Here is a 5,000-nt window from a genome sequence, read left to right on the forward strand (position 1 = left end):
GTTAACGAGCAATAAGCAGCGGTCCCCTCAGTCTGTTAACGAGCAATAAGCCAAGGGCCCCTCGGTCTGTTAACGAGCAATAAGCCAAGGGCCCCTCAGTCTGTAACGAGTAATAAGCCAGAGGTGCCCTCAGTCTGTAACGAGTAATAAGCAGAGGTGCCCTCAGTCTGTAACGAGTAATAAGCAGAGGTGCCCTCAGTCTGTACGAGTAAGCGAGGTGCCTAGTGTAAGAGTAATAAGCAGAGGTTGCCCCTCAGTCTGTAACGAGTAATAAGCAGAGGTGCCCTCAGTCTGTAACGAGTAATAAGCAGAGGTGCCCTCATTTTGTACCCAACTTGAGCCGGGGTCCGGTTGTGTGTCTGATTCCTCTTTCTGCTGATGCAAACGCTCGCCAAAATAATATTTGGTGTTTGTTCCCTGGCTGAATGCCGCCTGTCTCTCGGTCTCTCTGTCTCTCTGTCTGTCTCTCTGTCTGTCCTGTCTCTCTGTCCCGTCTGTCGACCAGAGAGAAGAGTCTGAAGTTTACCGGAGCAAACAGAAAAGTGAGCACACATCGACCAAACCCCCCAAATGAGAAGAGCAACAAGGCGGTCTCTGTCCGGAATCAAACCGGCACATGAATTTAATGATGGGAAGGAGGAAGGGGGGGGGGGGGAACGGCCCGCAGTCCTCCAACGGGTCCTCAATAAGGAGAACGCTTCATTCTCATCGCTCGCTTCCCTTCCTGTGGCGTCGCCGCCTCTCCTCTCCTCTACTCTCCCCACCACCTCATTTCACCTCTCTCTCTCTCCCTCTCCCTCTCCCTCTCTCTCTCTCTCTCTCTCTCTCTCTCTCTCTCTCTCTCTCTCTCTCTCTCTCCCTCTCTCCCTCTCTCTCTCTCTCTCTGTCTCATCTGCTCACACATAATGTTTACCTTCATCCACCTCACTCGTCCCTCTCTCACTCATCCCTCCCTGTTTATCTCCTTCCTCCCTCATTCTCCTGCTCTTTCTTCTGTCTCACTTTCCAAGTCTCTCTGTCTTAGTGTATGTGTGGGTGTGTGTGTGTGTGTGTGTGTGTCTGCGTATCCGTGTGTGTCATAAGTCCCTGTGCTATCTCTCACCGACAGCTTCTTGACATCATGACCTCCCTGTCATCGACTGAGCTCTAAAATAGTACTACATCCAGTACTACTGGTTCCGGGTTACCATGGAACAACAATCCTACATCCAGTACTACTGGTTCCGGGTTACCATGGAAACAACAATCCTACATCCAGTACTACTGGTGTGGGTTACCATGGAAACAACAATCCTACATCCAGTACTACTGGTGTGGGTTACCATTGGAAACAACAATCCTACATCCAGTACTACTGGTGTGGGTTAACACCATAGACACAACGATAGTACTGGTGTGGTTACCATCGCCACAGGGGCGGGGATATATATATATTAGCATTGATCGTGGCGCTAGCCTCGATTATTGACAGCTTAGCGCGGCTCCTGATAGCCTCTTAGCGGCCCGTTGGTATTGAGCGGCGGGGCCGGCGCTGGAGGAGCTAATCTGAATGGAAACACTCCTCATGGGGACTAGCTGCTGCAGCCCCCCTCACACCATACCCCGTGTGTGAGCTGGGTGTGCGTGTGTGTGGTGTGTGTGTGTGTGTGTGTGTGTGTGAGTGCTTTAAAAGTTACATCTTAGATAGAATGTGCGTGTGTGTGTTTGCATGTGTGTTTGCATGTTTGTGTGCTTGTGTGTGCTTGTGTGTGTGTGTGTGTGTGTGTGTGTGTGTGTGTGTGGTTGTGTGTGTGTGTGTGTGTGTGTGTATGTGTGTGCGTGTGAGGCTGTGTGTGTCCCATGGATCGATCAGACCCACAATGCCGATGGTCGTTTCTCACCTGATTGTAACGATGCCTGCTAACCCTTGAATACTCTATTGCGGGTCGCGCCACAACACCCCCCCTCTCGTCCCTCCCCTCTCCCCCCCCCTCTCCTCCCTCTCCTAGTGCATTTGTATGCACAAATAAATTAAGAAGCACACAACAACATAACAGAATAGGCACACAGCCATAAATAACCATCCTCACATACCTCACACGCACACACACTGACACACACAGCTACGCACACACGCACGCCTGCACAGCCTTAGACACACACACACAGACACACACACAGCTACGCAACACGCACGCACACAACCACACACACACACACACACAGCCTCACGCACACACACTGACACACACAGCTACGCACACACGCACGCCTGCACAGCCTTAGACACACACACACAGACACACACACAGCTACGCAAACACGCACGCACACAACCACACACACACACACACAGCCTCACGCACACACACACACACACACACAGCTTCTGGAAACACTGGAGAAAATCCAGAGCCAAATGGTTACCTAGCAACCACCAAAAGGATGGCAGCCACCGCTACGGGCGATGTGTAAATCTCTGTGGCCCGCTGACCACCAATAGGAATACACAATGACGGCAGTGGACGGCCAATGAGAGAAGAGTTGAGTGGAGGCCCCGCCCAAAATAGAGGAAGCTACAGCTCAATAAAAAACGAATAAAGTGTATAATATCTCTGAAGAGCGGCATAATGCGACGATGTGTTGTTCTTTGTTTCTGCAAACAATGTAAATGTGTGCAGGATGAGGACTGAGGCTAGATCACTTATTACCCTGTCTCTCGCTCTCTCTCTCTCGCTCTCTCTCTAACAGGTGCTGCTGTTCCCGTGGAAACGGATGGATATCGACCGACGGTATTTAAAGACATTGTAACGTCATGACGCATCGCTGCCGTGGAGATCGTTCTCAACCTTCACAGATAACTTTTACTGAAACACGGCCTCAAAGAATCCTGCTTCTCCCCACAGCCAGGCAGCTGCCTCCGTCTGGGACTACGGCCAACGTCTGTCCGGGCTCCGCCGGTCGCCATGACAACAGCGGTCCCCACCACGGCGGCCCCAGCGACATCTGCCCCCTCTACGCCGTCTCTGAGCGCTGTAATATGGACTGGAAGCTAACAATGCTAACAACATGGAGCTAACATTGAGCTAGCAACAGAGAGGAGCTCTGATCCAAGATGGGCCACCAGATCCAGCCTTCAGAGTGACCAGCAGAGGAGCCACAGACAGACCACTTAATTATAGTATTTATAACAACACGTTCCTCAGCGGAAAATATATGGATCTGCTCTGGATGCATTTTATTTAGAAGTAGAAAAATATTAGCGAGAATCTGAGGCATCTATATTAGGGTCAGATGCACCTTTATATTATTTAAATGTCCATTAATATTCGCTGTTGCAGTCTTCGGTCATGACAGACATGAAGTTCATCATCCCACTGAAGGACTCCTACTGGTAATCTTTCAACACACAGACAGCCCTCTGAATATGGAACCATACACTATTTACAGATCAGTTCTAATAAATATAATAAATAGATGAGAGCAAAAGTATGTTCATCAAACCGTTACTTAATAATACTTAATAATTACGTGTTTTAAGTGTTTTTTGTTCGCAATCCTCCATCAAAACTATTCACGCTAATTAGGTTGAAGCTAGCAGTTACAACGTATGCATGTTCATTTAACTGTATATTTAACTTTTGACTTATAAAACTACTTTGCTCACACTTAAGTATAATTTCTCCTAGTTTCCGTAGCTTAACTTCCATCCACTAGTCAGTGAACAGGAAACAGAGAGAACACTATACCTCAGCTCAGAGATTTAAGCCCTTTAAATTTAGCTCATGTAGTTAGCACATGTTAAACAAACAGAATCCATCTTCACGCCACAGTTAGAATAGCTGACTTTTCCCTTTATGATTGATTGGATTTTGGTTGACTGGATTTACTTCATTACACTGTGTGCGCGTGTGTGTGTGTGTGTGTGTGTGTGTGTGTGTGTGTGTGTGTGTGTGTGTGTGTGTGTGTTGTGTGTGTGTGTGTGTGTGAGTGTGTGTGTGTGTGCGTGCGTGTGTGTGCGTGTGTGTGTGTGTGTTTGTCGAGTTGTAACACGCCAGTGATAATTCCCCAGGGCAGAAGTTTCCGAGAGAAAACTTTTTTCCGAGACCACACCTGAGATCGGACAGAGGAATGTCCCAGAAAAGTGTTCATCAGCCTCATGGCAAAAACAAGCAACAGAAACCCAGCAACAAGGGGAATAACATTAAAACCACCTACAGTTAGTTATGCGAGCGTAAGAGCCATGGGAGAAGAGGAGAAGAGGAGAATAGGTGAAAGTGGAGAAGGTGGAGCACAAAGAGTCGCTGAGGACCGAGTCGCGGGCAGGTGTGACGGAGAAGGTGATCATAGTCCAACTCCCGGCTCCATCTCCCTCACTCCGTCTCTCTCTCTCCCTCCGTCTCTCTCTCTCTCTCTCTCTCTCCCTCCGTCTCTCTCTCTCTCTCTCTCTCTCTCTCTCTCTCTCTCTCTTTCTCCTCTCTCTCTCTCTCTCTCTCTTCCTCCCTCTGTCGCTCTCTCCCTCCGTCTCTCTCTCCCTCTCTCCCTCAGTCTCTCTCCCTCCCTCCCTCCGTCTCTCTCTCTCTCTCTCTCTCTCTCTCCCTCCCTCCGTCCCTCTCTCTCTCCTTCCGTCCGTCTCTCCCTCCCTCCGTCTCACTCTCTCTCCGAGGTGAGAGACACACGTCATGTGACCTGAAAGACTAACGAGCCGAGGGGAGTTTGTCTCGTCAGCAGAGCTGATTAAGTATTAATTATCTTAATGCACACACGTTATTAATGATGAGGACAGTCTCAGAACCCTGGTGTGAGAGAGTGAGAGAGAGAGAGAGAGAGAGAGAGAGAGAGAGCACGAGAGAGAGAGAGTGAGAGATTGAGAGAGAGAACATGATAGGAACAAAAAGAGAGGGGGAGAGAGGAATACATAAAGAACAAGAGAGTCGTACAGATAGAGTAAAATAAATCATAAATAGAGAGCGATAGGGAGTAGAGCAATGGGATAGAGGCAGGCAGAGAAAGAGAGATGG

General features: G+C 48.9%; 2 protein-coding genes across 2 annotated transcripts in view; both read right to left on the reverse strand.

Annotated features, from left to right (window-relative positions):
• The window catches only part of cd36 (CD36 molecule (thrombospondin receptor)), an 86,699-nt gene extending 85,841 nt beyond the window's left edge, over positions 1-858 (reverse strand). Inside the window, exon 1 of the mRNA XM_060038715.1 lies at positions 778-858. The gene's annotated coding sequence lies outside the window, so the exon portion shown is untranslated. The remainder of the gene's footprint in view (positions 1-777) is intronic.
• LOC132448033 (ankyrin repeat and sterile alpha motif domain-containing protein 1B-like) overlaps positions 1-5,000 on the reverse strand; it is a 67,918-nt gene that overhangs the window by 1,783 nt on the left and 61,135 nt on the right. The gene's annotated exons all lie outside the window — the stretch shown is intronic.

Source organism: Gadus macrocephalus, chromosome 19 (genome assembly GCF_031168955.1).
Source record: "Gadus macrocephalus chromosome 19, ASM3116895v1".
In the NCBI taxonomy this organism is placed as follows: Eukaryota; Metazoa; Chordata; class Actinopteri; order Gadiformes; family Gadidae; genus Gadus; species Gadus macrocephalus.